Below are 20,940 nucleotides of genomic sequence, written 5' to 3' on the forward strand. Positions count from 1 at the left end.
GGAGCTCGTACAAAGTCTGGAAAGCCTTTGAGACTAGATGAAAATTTATGTGGACGCTGTAACCCATTATAGCCAAAAGGGCTGTCTGAAGGTGACGAGTAGTCAGAAGATTTTGAGTAACTTCTTAAGCTATGGATGTTAATCATGCTCTGAAGGGGAATAACATAGAGAAACAATGCTTGTATTCATTGTTTAATGTGAGAGGGAAGGTTGAGCGAGACAGCGCACAGCCTCTTAGCAACACAAGGTAATTCTTCACTGTGTTCCTTAATTATATACCATAAATGTCAGTCACACTTCATGTTACCTGTAGTTAACTGTAATCCAGCTGCATGAACCCAACATAAATTAGCCAGTTTGTATAGTCTGCTGTTAAATAGACTTCAGAATAGGGTACAACTGATTGCCAGGGGAGGTGGGGGGAAACAGATCTGTAATCTCATCCCATAAATCTCACCTTCCTATCCTGGAGCACTCTTAACTGCATTTCTTAACACATGATCTGCATCAGCGTAAAATTTTGTCCTTGTCTGTCAGTTGAATCTTCTAAATCCTTTTTGCTTGTACAGGGTGAAAAGAATTCCTCTTGAGGCAATGGCAAATCTCTGCCTGTAAAAATGACAGAATATTAGAAATTCAATCCATTGTGTGACATGGGAACAGAACTTTTACTCTAGATTTCCTTAAACATGAGTATATTAGAAAATGTGGTTATCAGCAGGCTGTTTATGACCAGAAATATTTTCTTATAACTTAGTGCTCCTTATATCTTTAGATTAGACACTTGTAAAATAGGCCATTATGTGTAATAAAAAGCATTTAATGAAACTTTCATTTGGAGGACACTGGATTCAACAGACTTAACTTTGACACTGACAAATGTCTCACAAGAGATGATTTGCATGGAAACCACTGGGGTCTCATTTTAGTTCCTGTAACAAACCAGAACAGTGATTTTATCATTTCAAAGTCATTTATATTAGCCTGGAGCTACATGACACAATGGCAATGCTTAGGATTGTAGCAGTACATCATCTGCATAAGTGGCATAACTTTTGCTGCTGTGATAATCATTCCCAGAGCCTATATCATACATATAAACCTGTTTCAATAGGAAAAAAAAAGTCTAATTGATCCATTATTTCCCAGAAAGACTTATTATCATGTAGCACATGGTTATCTAGGTGGAATAATGGACTGAAAGGTATGGTTTACTGATTGGGTCATCATTTTGCCTACCTTTTAGTAGACAAGATAGTTGTACTGCAATTTTTCACAGTTAGGTGCAACAGCCAAGTAAGAAACAAATACAATTCACTAATAAATTTATGCCAGGTAATTCTCTTCACTGCAAGAAAGAACAATTTGTAGGATCTAATTAATACTCTAAAATGAAAATATTACGTGGCTTGGACAGACTCTGGATTCAAATTTTTATTTGAAAACTTTTACATGATAGTCAAACAGACCCATCTAGCTAGAGACAAAAGCAAACAAACAAAAAGGGCAAAAAGGAAAATCAATGCAAATGTATAGCCTCCAAAGTAGAAGGATCGATAAATACACTCTGATGTTAATACCACGGGGTTAGATTTATTAACCACCTAGACATCTGAGAAAGAATTTATATAAATACTTAACCCCTCTATTATAAGGATTTATATTTGAAGTTCATCTTTGCAAAAGTCTATTGCAGTAGGCAGACTCTTTACTTAAAAAGCTCCCTAAAGCATGACATTTCTTGTATAAATCACTCCTAACTGCCACAGAAACTGAAGCGAGATTTTAAACCCATGATGACAGTTTTCAAAAACTTCCAAATTCTTTTGTTAAGAAGAATTTAGGTGAGATTTTTCAAAATTATTTGAGGACCTAAATGCCACTGATTTCATCGGAGCCAAGAGTTTCCTGTTGTAGTCTAAATTCTGTCTTTTCTGGAGCAGAACCAACAGGGATCTTCCCAGCAAAACCACAGGTCTTCTGGTTGGTTGGAGACCACAGTAGTGGGCAACAGAAATGGGACAAGCTGTAACTCAATTCCCCTCATGGACCCACTCTTCCAGCGTTATCCTAGCAAAGTATGTGGCTTCACATAGCCTTATTTCAGGCCCTTCTGCATGCAGCACATATTCTCAATGCCATCACACAAAGAAACTCAGGTAAGTGGTTTGTTAGTATTTTCAGTATCTAGGCAAATATAAAAATAAAAGTCTTCAAAAAAACCTTAAACAATTGCAGAATTGCCTCTTGCCCAAAGAGGAGCTCTGTGGACCAAAGAGCCTAGTCCTTGTGATGGTTTCCCTCAAGATAAATCCTTAACTGGCAGGGCAACTTCATGTCACAGGGCTTAAGCACAGCTTTGGATGGTGCTGAGATAAATAAATAAGATGACTGAGATAAATAAATAAGAACCAGCCCACATTTCAAGCCTATGACAAAAACAAGCATAGTCACACCACATGCATAAAGCCAAGCACCAGAGATGTGACCTGAGCTATTTTGGAGAGACAGCAGAGAGAGGTAGAGGGACTGTTCTGATTTACCCCATTATTATTAACTCCACTGTTAAGTTCTCTCTATTGCATTTATGTACTTTCAAAGCTACATGGATTTTAATGTATCAATTTTTCCTAGTATCTGGGTCTCCCAAGGACTCATGCATGTCTCAGTGCTCAGTGCTCTTAAATAGTGGCTATAATCAGTACAGCTGTGGTTTTAACAGCTCTGGTTTCACCGCCTTAACGTAGTAAAAAAGTGCATGAACATACATGTGAGCAGGTTTGCCACTTATGACAGCCTCTGCCTGAAAGAGATGGATAAGCCAAGATAACACAGAGGAGGGAGTGATATGTTAGTAGTACTATCAGGGGAATGTCCCCCATCTACCCATGCGTGTAATCTGCTTGCTTTAGCTATCAGTCATTTTTCCTACACACCACTCCACACTATTTACTTGGAATGATATCCTACTTTTAGAACCTCTTATTGTCAGTCACTGCCTCTGCAAACTGACTTCAGGGCTTTTTTGAAATTTCAGACCTATGCCGATTTGTACTAGGAACTGACCCCTCATTTGACGTAGCAAAAACTTTGTCATTGCCACTTTTCTTAAGTATCTTCTTAAGGGATATTTCCTATTGACTAATACCCCAGTAGCTCTTTAGCAACTGTGCAGAATATGCATGGCATGGCAGGTACAAATAAAGTATTTCTAATCACGTTTTTATCTTAACTTAGAGATAGAAAGAACTGGCACCGCATGAACCACTGGCTTTGTGGGGAAGTTACAGCTGATTCTCAGACCCACAACAGACTGCGAAGCATAGCTTGAGATTTTGCGTGTTTAAGTGTTAACGCTACTTACATTATTCTACAGAATACTATGTTGTTTGGCAGCTGTAAAAACCTTTAGGGACATCTTGCAGTGCTTGCTGAGACAAAGCTGTTTTTGAAGTCAAATGGCATTGTGCCTGAATAAGACCCAAATTTGGACAGATAGTTACATTCCTATAAATCTTTAGTGTTTGCCCTGAGTGCCCATGCTATGAGGTTCAGTACTTATATTAAAGAGGTTTCATTTTGTGAAGGTGAAGGGTGTTCAGGCTGCTGAATATTTTGCTTAAGATGGGATTTACTTTCTCTCCTTCCCTGCTTCCCTGCAGTTTGCCTCCTGCTGATGGATGATCTTTCCCTAGCGAAGGTATTTTTCCCCAAGTGTGAAATTGATTCCAGCTGACAACAGAGTGTGTCAATCACTTCCCACTTTTGTCATCTTCAAAGACTCCTCTTCTCCTTATTTAAATTGTATTTTCATAATTGAAAATTGCTTTCAGATGACTTAATGAATTCCTCCACTCTATTAAAGGCTGAAAGCAGATGAAATACTGCAGCTTTCAGATTAAGTGCATTTTTATAGGGAAGCTTTAGCAGAAGCTTCAGCAACAACAGCAACAAATTTTCTGCATTAAGATATGCTCACTAGAGAAGCAAATCAGAGTGGTAGAAATGGCATTTCCCACCAGCACCACTGCAAAAAAACAAGTACTAAATTATATTTTGACCTTATGGATATACTTTTAAAGCTTCTGAATTGCTGGAGCTGCCATCAATCTCCAAACAGCTAATGTGACCCACTGATCAACTGAGATTTGTATTCTTTCCAGCTGATGTAGTGCTGCATCTTCCGTTGTGGTATCTCTTTAGAAGGATAAAGCTGACCCTGGAAAGCATAACACTGATGGTAAAATATACTGTGTAATCTCTATTAGCTATCCACAGTTAATCTTATGATAGTAAGTAGAGAGAGGCATAAACTGTTTTCATATGATGATACCCCTGATCACTGGGGCTTGAAATGCAGATTTGCTCAGCAAAGTAGTAGTTGATAAATACAGCTGAACTATTAAACCATCTGAAGGTTTGCTTCTGAGACACTGTAGTGCAAATGTCTGCTGAAATTTATGTGTCATTTATTCATGTAGTTTACTTAAAAGTAGCTTAACTCTTGAGGCCTTTTTTGTACAAAAGTGTGAACTACAGTTCCTTTATATTCTAAAAATAAATAGCAGTATACAGATTTGGAAATAAGAGGTTTTTAAATATTAATACTGTTTCATTTGATGGTTTTATTTTTTTAAGAAGCTGGCCAATGAATTGGTATGTACTCATGGGCTTCAACACATGATTAAAAGTCAGTGTCTCCCGGATTAGAATGAGTCAGACTGATTTACCAGGCCCACTTATCTATCTACTCATTCAAATGCAAATCTAGAATAACTCTTCTAAGGCAATGAAGTTACCTCAGTTTTGTCCTGGTATCAGAAACAGGACCGCTGTGTTTATATGCATAAATCCCCTTGCCCTCTTATTGACCTGGATTTGCATTTCACTTCCACTTTTTTTTGTAGTAGTATGGACAGAATATTCGTAGTTGGGTCCCTTTGCACAGTACTCCTCGGCAGTGCATAAAGCTCCAAAAAGGGAAACGTGAAAATGAAGAAAGCATTTAGGTCAGTAGATGAGACATAACACATAAGACCTAACAAGGACAAAATTTTGTAGGGAAGTTTCCACTTGAGTCTAGCTTACAGTCCTCTGATACAACAGAATTATATCTAGGTTTGTAACCTACACTTTGGTAAATGTAGCTTTAAACCACTATGGCCTTCACAATACTTATCTGTGGTTCAAATTATCTGAGCTGAAATCACAGTCAAGCACAACACCCCAGCTCTGTGAAACAGAGAACAGTAGTAGTTATTTATTTCACAGGTTTGTCATAAATAATGGTGTGATAAAAATAGTCTAGGTGCTACAATGCAAAGTGACTCAGTATTATATGCAGTGTTTGGGGGAAAACAAAGTGATTAATTTTTCAGATAACATAATGTATATCTGAGCCAGGGCATCCCTGACATATGACACGAGGTATTTGAATGATCTGTGGGCCAAATTGAGGCTGATGAGTGATGACACATTGGCTTCATATTATCTCACAGTTTATTGCAGAAAAGGTCTAACAAAAAAAGAAAAGTTGTGTCCTTTTCTATTACCTTTTTCTTAAATATCACAGCTGAGGTGTCTTGGAGGTATTGCACAAAACTCACAGCTGAGAAGGCTTTAGTGGCTCCAGGCCATCTTTCAGAACATCACTTCTAAGTTGCAGAATAGTATAATTTAAGGCTGTCCTGTGGCACCGTCCACATCAAAATGTATTTTTAAGGGAGTGTTAGAGCTGCCTGCATTGGCAGGGTCCTTCCCTGCTTCTAACATTAGCAACACTTGAGATAAGGGGTGAGATCCTATTGTAGACATGGTTTACCCAGTTCCTGATGAATTTTCTATTGCCAGTACTTCAGTTAAGGAAAGCTGAATTTCGGTTTCCTGCTTGTGAGCAAAGCATTCAGGCTTCCCCATCCAAGATCCACCCAAATTATATGAACAAATATTGTCCTGCATGTTAAGGCTTTTCCCTGCAAAGAGTTTCACAGCTCAAAGTCTAGTCCTGATTATGTCTTTGCTCATAAATAGCATGGATGCTTTTCAAAGGCAGACTTTGGAACCTACTCAGACCCACAGGTAACTTACAGTACAGACAAATCTGTAGGGGTCCTTGATGTCACTCCAGTCCTCAGTCCTTTGCACAGCCATGGAGTGACCACAGCAGGAGTGACAGTCCTAACTCATGCCTTTAATGCTAAAGTTCTGTATGGACACCTCAAAATGTTTGGAAGCAGCTCTTTCAGGTTGCTTGTTTGAGACAGACCAGGAATAACCACAAAAATCGCCACTGGGGGACTAGCTGGGTGTCGGTCGGCGGGTGGTGAGCAATTGCACTGCGCATCATTTGTACATTCCAATCCTTTTATTACTACTGTTGTCATTTTATTAGTGCTATCATTATCATTCTTAGTTTCTTCTTTTCTGTTCTATTAAACCGTTCTTATCTCCAGCAGGCCGATTTTATCTGCAGTGAAATTCAGAAAAGGGAAAACCTGAATTCTTTACAACTCTCCTTTACATGGCTGTCGGGATTCTGAAAACTCCTACTAAACAAAACCTGCTGACTTGCCTGAAGATAAACCCAGAGGCTTCTGAGCAGCTCCTGTTATTGCTCTGCTGAGTGGGCACTTAACTGGCCTGATGCCGTGTTACCAGCGAGCCCCACGCAGCAGCACATCTAGTGTGTGGTGTACTGTGCAATAAACACCTGAGAGAGGAATAATCCTAGCTAATTCCAGTCCTCCAGATGTGGTGGCCTGAGCTAGACACCTAAGCTTCATTGACAGAGAAGTGAGAGAGACATTTTGACTGTAGCACCTTCCATTGAAGGGCATGATCGTATGAGATGCGATGAGCAGCTCATCGCTGTGGAAAGCAGATGTTCCCATTGCTTTTCATCCCCATCCCAGATGTGTTTGTGCCTTTTTCTCCACACTGGTCTTGTACTTAAATGGATCTTATCTTAGCCAGGGTGAATTACCCACCAGAAGGACCCAAAACTCTCCATAGGCTCTGAATGTAACCTACCCTGGGTCATATGCTAACTTAGGTAAGTCAATTCCCCTAGTATTTCACTAGGACATAACAGCACTAGTCATCTATACTAGTGTATGCATGGATATTGGTCCATAGCAAGCAGAATCATGGGTTTTTTTCTGTATTTCACTGTGTTCTTACCAGTTTTTCAGATGCACATAATGTTGGAAAACAGGAAAGCTGAGAGGAAAAGCTAATCAGACATTCTAGAACAGGATCTGGTAGATACAGTTCCTGACCCTGCATATGTTATTTGTCACTGGAGAAATAATTTTCCATCTCTTGAGTTTTTTTGTGCCAAAAATTGCAATACTAAAAAGAGATTGCCAAGAAAGAAACACTCAAGTCATGAAGCAAGGAAATCAAGTGGTATGAAATGCCATGCTGTTGTGGCTGTGTTGCTAAGCTGAATTGGACTGTGAACCTTTTGATCTTTTATCTGTAAATTTTTGCTTAAGAAAAGTAGCCTCATTTGCCAGGCTATCTGAAAAAAAAAAAAAGTATGTAAATGGTCTATAACTTTGCTTCAACAAAACTTTAAGAAACTAATGCATTTAACAGAATGCATGAAAAAAAGAGAAATATTGAAGACATTCCTCTTGTCAATTCTTATATTGTTCTCACTATCATTGTAGCTGTGACATTGATTGGGGGGGGGGAGAATCTTATGCTGTCCTACTGTTCTTCCTACTGCCAAAGTATTATTGTTATTTCAAGCTATTGCTAAGAAAATGAGAAGTTAAATAACATTGTGAAAACGAAAAGTTAATTATAATTTTTTCTACATTCTTTGTTTCAAAGTGGATAATGCTCAACTGTCTTCCTAAGTTCTTGCAAGCCTTTTTTTATTCTACAGAAGAATTAAATACTGCAAAATAGAACTTCTCTAACAGTTTCATTTTATTTAAAGACTTCCTTCTGGTAGCAGAAAAAGAAATGTATATAGGCATGGATGGTCACTTGCTATAGACATGAATACGAAGCTAGAGAGGGCAAGAAAGATTATAATGAGAAAAAGCTTTTGAAATAAATGAGTGCAGAAAACTGGGGCAGTCACAAATCATGGATTTTCTTTTGGACTGATGTGCATTGATTTATATATTAGAAAATATTACTTGCACCTCTAGAGAAGAACAATTATAATATGAGTTGCAACGGGTGTAGCTTAATTAGGGAAATACAGATAGGATTTTTTTTTTCTAGTCAGAAGCTTAAGGGAGCTCAGGAAGATAGAAGGAAATATTTATTGATATCATTAAAGCTTTTCATAATCACCTATAGATGACTAAAAGCTTCTGGGTGGAATGAAATTTGGGCTCTTACTACAACATAGAAAATTACATTGTGGGTAACATTAATACTTATCTCTCATATTTTTTCCTGAGCCAATGTCTAGTTCAGGTACCTTGAATATGAAGATAAATCAGACCGATATAAGGGAAATTTCTTCCTAACCCCAAAGTAATTGTTGGAAGCTATAATTTTAAAATCATATCCCTTTACACATTTATTCTACAATTACCAGAGAAATCTTATGGAGTTACATAACCTGTTAAATTTCATTAGATCTTTTTAACTAATCTTTTCTTGTCTATTACTTTATTTCCTTTATATTCTATATTGCGTGTACTCCTTCTTGGATGGTGAAAAATAAAAAATTAGAGGAGTTTCTAACTGTACAACTTTCAAACTAACTAACTTTCAAGCAACTTCCATCTACTGCCATAATATCAGTGGTGAGATCTATTAATGGCATTTTTATGTTGAAATATATATATATACACCATTACTATAGATATAAGTTCATACTATACTTCCTATATATGTATATAGCATCCTTTTTTTAAGAAACTTAAATTGGAAATGAAAGGCCCATTACTGAAAATCCTGTATTTACTCCAATTTCTTGCATTGTTTGTGGAACATAAAGTCACTGAGCTGATAAAATTATTTGAATCATCTATTCCTAAATGAAGAAAAAATGGTAAAACAATGGGAAATAATTATCCATGATGCAATAAAATCTCATTGACATTTAATCTGCATCCTTTCTTCCAATAAATGTATTCCATTTTCCAAATCAGCAGAATAAAAGAGGGTATATCTTAACTGCTATCTAATTTTGAGGCTATGCTTAGATGAAGATAACATTGTTTTAGTATCCTTGTATGCATCATCAGCAAACTCCCAATAAAGGCCTTCAGGCATTTGGAGACAGATTCTCTTCTCATTTACACCACAGCAAACTCCATTCATGAAAATTAATTGAAAGGAGAATTTAACCTACTGAGTGTAAATGAAGTTTATGAAAGGCTGTTAAACCTGACAATATGAATTTATTCAGGATGAAACTCATTAGATGCTATTTCAACCTGATACAAACTATTTATAAATTAGGTTTTATCTCTTTGTATTTTATTGCGCATTTTAGAAAATTTCACTTTAATATGGATAGCTACTTTAAAACCTATTCATTTAGAGCAAGACAAGAAAGTCACGTCTGTCTTCTGTCACACTCTGGCAAAGGATACTCTGCAAAGCAAGTTTAAGAAACAGCAAGAAATGGCATAAATGCTCATTCATTCCCTGAGAATATGGTATCAAATGCAAAGTTATTCCAATCTATTCTTTGTTCAGTTCAGCATAAGTTCTTGTATTAAGTCAAACTATCTTTGAATACACTTGTCTGGAGGTTGGATGCATTGTGTCTAAGACTAGGACTGGAACTTCTGCACAGCTAAGTTTTAGACTCCCTTCCTTTAACAGAGAGAGAGGAACACATCCCTCCTAGAGATCCTGGTTGACCCTGCCTTAAATGCTTGGGGTGTTTTTAAGAGGGGCTGTACTGCCTGCTAGAGCTGTCTGTTTCTCTCCACTGTGTGCCCAGACAACCAGTATAGACTACGCACCTAACTGAAGTCAAGTGAGATTAATCCAACTGTTAATATTTTTTTCCCCTGAATTTGCAGTCTGCAGCAGCTGGAGATTACATCAGAAACACGAAATTCATCTGGAAGAAAAAACAAAATTATCTTTACTTTAAGTGACATGCATGTGATTGCAAAGATCAGACACTAGAAATCAAATTAAAAGATCTTTAAAAAGACTCTCAAGATTTCAAAGATAGTCTTACAGTTAATTTATTTTAGAAAGCAAATGAGAATATCTTTTAAAAAGCCTCAAGATTTCTAAGTTAGTCTTACAGTTAATTTGGTTTTGCTCTCTGGAACTTGAATTTCAAAAGAGGATTTTCAATAGGATTAACATGTGGGATTGACAGGATAACAGCTTCCAACCCCAGTATTTCTAGCAGCTAGATGTTGGGGGATTCACCCAGTCTTTCTCTTTTGTTTTGCTGGAATATTACAGCACGGGATAATGAGAAAGTGAGATTGTGTTGGATAATTAACCCTGGCAATCTAGCAGGTTCAGGAAGACTATGGATCCTCTCTCTGTTACTTTTACCACCATCTGAAATCCTTGATTTAACCTAGAGTTGTTTGTGTGTCCCCCTCCCCCCCCCAATCCACTAATTTGCCAGGAATAGAAGGCAGAACACAAGAACTGATAGGAAGGAGTGTGAAAGGGGATTTATATGCCTGTAATTCATGTCACTGAAAGCACACTAGGGGCTCAAGAGCTTCTCTTAAGGGCAGATACAATTGTATGTGTAATAGTGTAATTGACCACACATTTACACTTGTTTAATAAAATTTGGACAGGCACAGAATAGCACATTTGACTGAATGTACACGGTGGAGTAATTAAATTGAAGAGACTAAATGTTAAGTCAGAGCTTGGAAGTAATGAATAAAGAGCATTTAATTATACTGTAAGCAAACATATTAAAGCCTGCCAAGAGTGTGAAGGTGAACATTGGGTGATTCAGCAGGACAGTAAAATTGTAAATGGAAAGCATAGAGGATGCACAGCTGTCCAACAATGCAAGAGAAGGATTTTTAACAATATAAACTCTTGGGATCAAAACTGTGCATCAGATCAACCTCTGGATAAATTATGTATTCCACATCTACCCACAGTCTTGCCAGTTAAAAACTTTGTCTCTGAGATTACCGGAAAATTACATACTTCTTCTGCTTGCCGTTTAGTAAAATTATATTGCTTTCAAGATACTGTTGCTCTGCCGTGCTTGTATTTTGCTTGGTCAAGATTCACCAGCCTGAATTCCTGGAATCCTGCAATTTAGACACTCCCTCCTTAAAGCTTAACACTGTGGACTACTTTTTTTCCCTCTCATGTGAGAGCAGCCAAGATGTCTAGATGTCTGTGTCTTTAGAAAGCATGAATGCCAGGAACTTCTTATTGCCTTAAGTTAGGCTCTGCTCTTCCTATCAGTTTTCCCTTATGAATCTGAATTACAGTCTTCTCCTGGTTTAGGACCAAGCACAAAAAATTGAAGGGATGAAGGAGGAAGGGTGAAGCTACAGCTGCAGGCAATGGGACTGAAGGGAAATAAGAGTAACCCACCTAGTGTAACACATCAGAAAAGATAAAATGAGAAAGAGTGGGTAAGACTGGGTAAGACACAAGGAAAGAACATTTCTATGGATTAAGTACTAAAAAGAGATCATGGTTCAGCCACAACCTCACTTTTGGGATAATCTTTAATTTGGCTCTCTCTTTTGCCCTACTAACCTAAGCTAAACCTGTCTGCAATTGTCTGTATACTTTCCAAAACCTTAATTTTTCTCTACTGATAATACCAAAATTCTGCTTGAGCCTTATTTTAGCTTCATGACCTGTAGTTTTACTGCTCTCAAGTACAAAATACTGCTGCTAAATTAATGTTTCTCATTACTTTGTTGGTTGTAGAGTTGGTTGGGGGAAAAATAAAAAGGAGAAGGAAGCTATTAATCAACAAAGTCAGGTTACCATGAACCTCCATGATGTCCTTTCTTTTCCAGCGGTCTTGCATCATGAAAATCCATAGGTCCATTGAATGATAGCAGATGGGATCTGGCCAGAGTCAAATCCAGGAAGATTATGGGAACCCTGTGGTGTAAGGAAAATGGATTTCAGTTGCAAAGTGGCACCTAATCAATCTTCTCAATTCTTAGATGGCCATGAAATCATTGAAGTCTTTAATATTTCATAAATAACCCAAACTCCAAAGAACTCAATAAACATTTCTCATAGATTTAGATCTTTCCCAATGACAATTTTCCGCTGAAACAACTCTCACACAAAATGTAACACTAAATCACTTATTCTCCTCTTTAAGACATGGGACTAAGAACTCAGGAGATCTGAGTCCTGACCCCCAATTCAGCCACTGACAAACTGTGAAGCTTCAGAATCATCACCTCACATCTCTGAACATCTTTTTCATTTTTATTAGTTTGCCTTTTCTACAAGACTGAAAACTGTCTGCTGTAGTGATCTACTGAAAATGCCTTATGCATGTAGACAATGATCTCTAGTGGGCACTTATGTGTAACATAATGAACTAATGAAAAGTGCTCTTCAGCTATCTTGTTCCTGGGAGCTCTTGAGTATTCATTTTCAGCCCCAATTTCCCTGTGAACCTTGCTTTAAAGGGGAGGGAGTAATTAATTACTCAGTCACATGTAAATGTTCTACATCCAAACAATGACGTCTGGGTGCATTTTTCTGAGCTTCCCTCTGTCAACAACATTGTAAACAATATTCTGTGCAAGTTAAACCAATTTTCTTCAGATTAATCCTGTTTGGGTTATGTTTCACTATGAAGTCTTTTCTTCCAAAGAAAAGGTATTTCTCCAGTTGCAAATACCAGATTGGAGAAAACAGGCGCTTTGAATTAAGTCAATATTGAAATGTCTCATTTCTTCCTAAGGATAAAATCTATCAAATGGGTTGTTTTCTCCTAGTAATTAATTTAATTATTATTGTAAAATGTTTAGTCAGATTTATGAAATTGTATACTTTGCCAGGAGGTTTAATGGTTTAAGAGTTACTTTCTGGAGGTTATTGTAAATATACAGTCAATAACATTCATGCCCATATAAACAATATTGATTTCAGCCTCTCACTGTGGTAAACTATTCTAAATCCTCTTTTTTTTTTTATATAGTAACATAATAACTCTTAAGACTTTCATAGAAGCAAATAGAAGCAAAACATAACTACTTAAAAGTAAATGCCTTTTTATATATATTTAGCAATCTGGAGCATAATGTTTGGGTATTGTGAGAGAAATAAGCACTGGGAAAGGAAAGGAAAGGAAAGGAGCTATGTAATTTAAAGGATAATTCTGGAATGAGGATCACATATCTTTTGTAAACCTACTTATTTCGATCCTGCAGTGCCTCTGTGATTCCTTCACAGGCAGAGCTGTAGTAGAGGGTGAAAGACACAACACACAATTAATTGTCAGTTATCTCTTGCAGGATTATCTAGATTGCAGGCAGTTACTTACAGATGTCATGGTGCAGAGACATCACAGCTGGATAATTAATGGTGTTACTGGCTTGATGACTATGGTTAATCATGGCTAAGTTTATGGATAGTTTGGGGGCATTGGTGAAGCACTGTGAAGAACTAAATTTATCAGATGCGTCATCTAGGTTAAAAAAAGAGAATTCTTCTTTTAGCACACCTCATATCTAATCCTTGCATTGATGATAGCCAGGAAACCAAGCCCATCAGAACAATTAAATGTCAGCAACAGAAGACATCTCCCACCTTAGATTTTTCTCTCCAACACTGAAAAGCAAACTGGGATTCTTTCATGGGAAGAAGCCCTTCCAACGCAGCACCGAGTCCCCTTCTCAGAACGTGTAGAATCATCCTTTGGTAGACAGACCCTCCAGACCATAAAGAGCTCAACAAACTGTGGATAAGCCAGACCTGTTAGAGGTTTAGCCCAGGCCAGAGATCAGATGAAAAGCTGATGTGTTTTTCTGAGCACAAGGTAGGAGTCACAGAAACCTGGATATTTATACTACCCTTGCAAGACTTCAGAGATTTTTTTTTCTTGTGCCTTGTTGTAGTCACATATTCCTGCAAAGTAAGGCTACTTCATATACCTCCATCTCTGACGTAATAGTTCAAACAGCAGCTAAGAGACAGAGCTTGACATGTCAGAACTGCAGTACAGGACCCCAGCATCACAGCAAAATCTGCTCTAATTATGTGTGGGCAGTGGGTCAGGTGCAGGGGAAGGCTGACAGTTTGTGAAAGTTTATAAGCCAAATGTAGGCAAGTTACTTTATTAAGAAGCTCAATTTATAGCTGTCTCCTGTACAGCTCAGAAGGCAAGGATGGGGGATATGTTTTCCAAGAGAAAACAGCCCATGTCTGCATAATATTCCTTTGACTACTGATAATTTTGAGATTAAGAATAGACTTAGAGGTGGAAAAATAAAGACCTGTACCTCTTACTGGTCACTTCTGAAGTGTTACCATAAGTCCAGCTCATAGTAACTAAAAATATTTTGTATTGATTTTATAGTCACCTGTAAGTGGTATGAAACATAAAGAAGAGCTTACCTGTCAACATGTTCTGGGATTGTTTTGTTTTTCTTGGATACCGTGCAGCCCACCAGACTAGACTGTAGATTGATTTCTGCTGAGGTCCATAATTTAAATGAGTTTTTCAATAGGTATTGGGCACCTGTCTGCGGCTAATGGTAGAGTTAAAACTTATAAGAGAAGGAACTGAGCTGCTGATTTTAGGCCTGGATTCAATATTTCCAGCAGAGAACAGTGAGCTCTGTTTCCTGAAAGTGCAGGCCTTGCAAAAATAGTTATAGTTAGAACTTTTAAAGGTCAGTATTTGAGTAAGACTTTGAAGAAGAAATACCGAAGAGTTGACTCTATTGCATTTAGGATATAGCTTAAAAATAGCTGTATCCAAGCAAAAAATAGACCTGGAATAAGGGCTAGTCTCACTTAAAATTTACAGCTTTTTCTTAAGGTTTGGAAGCAAAAATTGAGTGTATTTGCATAGTCGAAACTAATTTCACAGGCCTTGATGACTTCTTTTAGCTGAGGCCTCTCATTTCAACTGGGTTTATTCTGCAGGTATTAGTCACCTGGCTGTTTAGTCCCCTGGGTGTTCTTGGTTTGTTATAGTCCTTTCTGTAGGGTTATAGATAAAAGGTTCGGAAACAGAAGACAGGAGAAAACCAAACTATTTCTGGATCCTCTATTGACCATTGGTACAAACTGAGGTTTGTCTCTGTTGACAACAATCTGTACACTTTCTGCAAGTGCTGTGCTACAGTAAAGATTTTCCTGTATCCAGGGCCATATTAGGTGTAGGATTTCAAAATAAGACTCCACTGATCATGGGCAGTGCTAGAGAGATTACTGGTCTCTGCTGAAGTTTATGATACATTCAAATCCTGACTTTTAAATTTCATTTAATAAGGACTGCATGTAGTGTGAAATTATGGAGTCCCCAAGATACAGTCCAGAGTCCTGCCCCCAAATATGCTGGGTCATGCTTCTCCCCCTCTGCTTCTGTTTCTCTCTCCCATCTCTTTCCCGTTCTGCCCCTCGTGCAGTCTTTCCCTTTCCCCACAGTGACCCTGGTACTCTTTTGTAAGCCAGGTGAACTCATTCACCCAGAAAGAATAGTTATCCACTTGGGACTGTGTTCGTATTCTGTTGACTTTCTGAAGATCTGACAAGTGACAGAGCCAGCACAATATAATCATGACCGGGAGCAACAGTGGATAAGGTAATTGAGAGAGGAACAGGCCTCCTTTTCCTCAGCCATGGCAGCAAGCTGTTTTGTCAGCTTTAAGGACTTATTGGACTACAGTACAGAATTGCATTAGGGCTGGGAAGGGATAAATGGGTGCAAAAAGAAGAAATTTTAGGAATTGAATTAACACATCCTGCATGGCCCAGAGTTCCTTCAGTTGAAGACTGTGCTCTGGAACACTTTCCCTCTCATGTTGTTAGTTTTTCTTCTATTTTGGAAAGCCTCTTCCAACCCTTACCACTGTTTTCTTTGTTAACTAAAACCATATACTAGAGGATTTGGATATGTATTTAAAGAAGGACATCTGTGTATTCCATGTACATCTGACTAAAGTAACTTTTTCGTACTCTCTTCAGGGGGAAGGAGAAGAGGTTTTTTTCTTGCTCAAGACACAACTGCAACAAAAATGTTGAATGCTTTATTTATCACCATTATTTTTCTTCAAAACAAATAGTCTATCTGTCTAATTAAATTATTTAAAACTCATGGGCAAAGAATGTCTAGTCCTATGTTAGTAACCAGCAGGTCCATCAACTGCCAACACTGGTTGTTGACCCATGCAGCTGACCCCCTTGTGTCTTTCTACATCTTGGATGAGAGGTCACATATATAATCAGCAGGAATTTCTTTTAATTCCAGGGATACTTCAATTCCCCAATCCATTTTCTGTATCTCCAAGATGAAGAATGATGCAAAGAAAAAGACCACAAAGCAAACCAGTCCCACTAATCACAGTGGAGACTAGGAGAAAACAAGAAACTGATATGTTCACAAAGTAAAAGTAATCTGACATTGTCCTGTATTGATTCCTATAAAATTCTAACTTTTATCACATCTCACAGCACTGTATTTCAGCTGGATTCAAAAAAAAGCCTCTTGTGGAGGAAATGAAGGCGGCATGTCTCACTCATTTCCACTGAAGAACTGAAATGTTGATACACTCTGCTGCAGCATAAGTGTATATCCTGAATTTGTATTTGGACTTATGACAGAGGACATTTTGTATATCCAGTCACATGCCGTGATAAGGCTTCATATGTGCAAAGAGCACTCATGATATGTGGCATCCTTATAGAAAATTGAGTTCTGTAAGGTGCTAAAAATTCACACCTTCAAAATAAATACAGGCAAAGATAAATTCAAAAATCACTCACTATTTTTTAAATTATTGACAAATTATTGGCATTTCTGAATATTATCCCATTTACTGAATATTTTCCCATATACAATGTAAAGGCAGCTGTACTGGCTCATATCAAGAGTTCATCAACAGTGCCCATAATGGATGACTATCTCCATGGAGCAGTGTGTAGGGAGTGCTTGTGGAATGGGCCATGGGATTGCCTTACTTCTCTCTCCTGTAGCAAGAGATAATCCTGCACACATGTACATTGAGTTTGCCAGGCTACAGTCCATTTTTCCGCTTCACCAAAATATCTTGAGGTTCTGGCTGTGCTTTTCCTCTCACCTTTCATCCCAAGCTCTGTTTAACCACTGGCCCTCCTCAGTCCAACCCTCCTGGCCTTACTCAGGCCAGACATTCATTGCTCCAAGAAAAGGAAGGCTGAGGGGATGATCCAGGCATGTGGTACATTTCTGTTCCTGTGTCTTGCCATGTCGCCAGGCAGAACATAGCCTGGGAGATTCTACCGGCTCTTTGGATGCCTTCAGAGAGAAGGAGGTGGTGTCAAGGTGTCCCACTCTTTGTCCCCCACAACTGGCGCTTTTTTGCACTTTTGACCCTATGACCTTCACCACCATCATTCACTGCTCCTCAGAATTATTTTGTTCTTCTCAGAGTCTTTTATGTAGACTCTTTCTTTAGGTTTTGTTAGGGAGGAGCTGGTGTCTTTCCAAAAGAAGATAACCAGAAGGAGCAATGACCTTAAGTCAATGTCTAGAGATCTGTAAGAAAATAGCATGTGTATCTGACTGCTCCTCTAATGCTGTCTCATCTTCCAACTATTTTCAGCACAGGGAAGTTTCTGAACTGGATGTCATTCTGTGTATTTTACAATCTTTCAAGAATTTAATTTCCATGTGCTTATCCAGTCGGCTCTTAAACCAATGTAAATTTTGGCTGTACACAGCATTCTTTCACAGGGAGGTCCACAGTGCTAGCACATGGTCTGTGTAAAACCACTGCTTTTTTGTTTGTTTGAAAATAACTTCTAATATCATTATTTGGCGATTCATAGTTGTTGTCTTTAAAGAGAGTGATAAATAATTGAGTCATATCTATCCTCTCCATGCCTCTATAATTTTATAGCAGAACTTATAGCAGCCTTCCAGTACCTAAAGGAGGCCTGCAAGAAAGCCATAGAGGGACTTTTTACAAGGGCATGTGGTGATAGGACAAGGGGCAATGGCTTTAAAATGAAAGAGGGTAGATTTAGATTAGATGTAAGGAAGAAGTTCTTCACTGTGAGGGTGGTGAGGCACTGGCACAGGTTGCCTAAAGAAGTTGTGATGCCCCATCCCTGGCAGTGTTCAAGGTCAGGTTGGATGGGGCTTTGAGCAACCTGGTCTAGTGGAAGGTGTCCCTGCCCATGGCAGGGGGGGTGGAACTGGATGATCTTTAAGGTCCCTTCCAACCCAAACCATTCTATGATTCTATAGAAGCTTATCAGATCTCCTCTGAAGTCTCCTGCTTTGAGGACTAAGAAATCCTCTCCTACGCAGCTGCTTGCCATAGAAAAGCCTTCTATATCTTTTAATCCTTGTTGCCTTTGGCAGCTCTTCCCTATGCCCCATTTTAGGATGAGGGGAAAAGCACCACACACAATGTTCCAACGGTTTGCAAAACAGAATTGAGCTACCTGTACCAACAGCTAACATCTTGTTCAGTCTGTCGTGGTTTAACCCCAGCCAGCAACTAAGCACCACGCAGCCGCTCACTCACTTCCCCCCCATCCAGTGGGATGGGGGAGAAAATCAGGAAAAGAAGTAAAACTCCTGGGTTGAGATAAGAACGGTTTAATAGAACAGAAAAGAAGAAACTAATAATGATAATGATAACACTAATAAAATGACAACAGTAAGTAATAAAAGGATTGAAATGTACAAATGATGCGCAGGGCAATTGCTCACCACCCGCCGACCAACACCCAGCCAGCCCCCGAGCGGCAAAATCCCTGCCCCCCCCTTCCCAGTTCCTAAACTAGATGGGACGTCACATGGTATGGAATACACCGTTGGCCAGTTTGGGTCAGGTGCCCTGGCTGGGCATGAGAAGCTGAAAAATCCTTGACTATAGTCTAAACACTACTGAGCAACAACTGAAAACATCAGTGTTATCAACATTCTTCACATACTGAACTCAAAACATAGCACTGTACCAGCTACTAGGAAGACAGTTAACTCCATCCCAGCTGAAACCAGGACAAGTCTTTGTGACCTGCAGAGGAGGAGATAGATGATCTCACATGGAAACTTTTTTGCTTGTGCCAAATTTATTGCTCTTTCCTACCTTTTATTTTTCACCGTGGCCAAAGCTGCCAAACAAGCAGTCACAGATGTCAAAGGATGGGGAGGGAAAGTCCCAAGGTGTAAATGGAAGTCAAGCTGAAAGCCCAGATGTGCAAACTGCAGCAGTTATGACCTCAGAACCTTGGGAACTACCGTGTTACAGAAAAAAACCACACTGAAAATGCCTTGGATTTTACATGTGGAAATAAAATGGATGCAATCATTATTATCAAAATGAGGTGCAAGTAGACAAAAAAATGTGTGAAGATGAAGCAGAAAAACTCACCGGGGTTTGTGAGTTTACAGTTTGAAGTTAAAATTGCTTGAGTATTTTTAACAAGATAAAGAGAAATAAAATCTCAAAGGCACCTAGAGTCCATTAGCACTAAGTTAAAAATAGTCCAAGGAACTAGTCATATAAATAGACATATTTTGCAAGAAAAGAAACGATGAAAGCTACCCAGAAGATACATTTCTGGTCAGAAAATGTTTTCAGCTGTTTGACTGAATAAGTAATTGTTTCTCAATTACTGCATCCTGCATTAGGAATCATCCGCTCTGTTTACATTTCCACATATCCAGTATCTACAGTATTGTACAGTTTGGAGTGAAAGAAGAGATTTTCTACAGAACTCAAAAGAACATTTGGTTTTGACCCATGTGGGTATGTCAGACACTCTAAATATGTATTGGAACCCACTAACCTGAGAAAAATGATCATCTTTTACTGTTGATACAACCACACAGTAACTAGCATTACAGTATCTAGCATTATAGGCCGATGGGCCCTCTCCCGCAAGATTTAACAGATTTAACAATATGCATATAATCCCCCTAACTACTGTAATTATTCATATGTTTAAACTAATGCATGTGTAAATGCATGTGCAGAGTAAAGACAGCTGTCATTTATTTTTTTAATTTCAAAGTCATAGCCTAAATACTGGGAACAGAGATTTCAGAAGCTCAATTTTCACATTATGAATTGTTCTATATTTTCATAGTCTGGAGAGGAATAAAGCAAATATTTTAGTTTGGGGGGAACTGAAATCCATCTGTGACTGGGAAATAGCATTGCACTGCCTTACCATCAGAGTAACTTCCCCAGAGTCTGTTGTTGGAACTGACAGCAGAGTTGAGCTGATGGTACTTGCAGTACACAGAATGACAAACAGTACTTGCTTAGCAACCGTACAGCCCATTTACTTATGAGTAATGCTGAAGCAAAGCCTAATTCTCACTTTCCTACCCCTCCAGCAAGTATGCACTTTTCCCAGTATCTGACCTGTGGAGGCATAGATCCCTCTTGCCAGTGTTCGTATCATGCCAGATTTCCTTCCTTGATCTTTATCCCACAACCCGTCTTATGAAAACGGAACAGGCAAGATGCAGAAATAAATGGGGTGTTTGAGTGTCTCCTGAAAAGGGACTAAGAATGACTGAGATATAGGATTTCCACTACCAGGAATTATATTAAACTCTCAAATGGGATATGTAACTTTTCACATCAGGTTTGAATGCAGCTGATGGAAGTGATGAACCATTCACTCAACTCTACCAGTGATATATCTCACTGTACATCAGAAACATCACCACAGAGTTAGTTGTGTGAAACCCATGAAAGTAAGTGAAAGCTCAGACATGTGGAATGCAAATTGCTCACCTCTGATGAGCACTGTAGTCACTTGATTGATTTTAAATGGCTGTATAAGTGTTCTCAT

The 20,940-nt window shown here is 38.5% G+C and overlaps 1 long non-coding RNA gene across 1 annotated transcript; it reads right to left on the reverse strand.

Annotated features, from left to right (window-relative positions):
* Window positions 1-342: 342 nt before the first annotated feature.
* Window positions 343-12,052, reverse strand: LOC142041535 (uncharacterized). The gene is made up of 3 exons (XR_012653492.1): window positions 11,932-12,052; window positions 9,948-10,048; window positions 343-609 (listed from the first exon to the last, which is right to left on the reverse strand). It is a non-coding gene; the product is annotated as an uncharacterized LOC142041535 (long non-coding RNA).
* Between the last annotated feature and the right edge of the window lie 8,888 nt (window positions 12,053-20,940).

The sequence above is a fragment of the Buteo buteo genome, chromosome 18, assembly GCF_964188355.1.
Source record: "Buteo buteo chromosome 18, bButBut1.hap1.1, whole genome shotgun sequence".
NCBI lineage: Eukaryota > Metazoa > Chordata > Aves > Accipitriformes > Accipitridae > Buteo > Buteo buteo.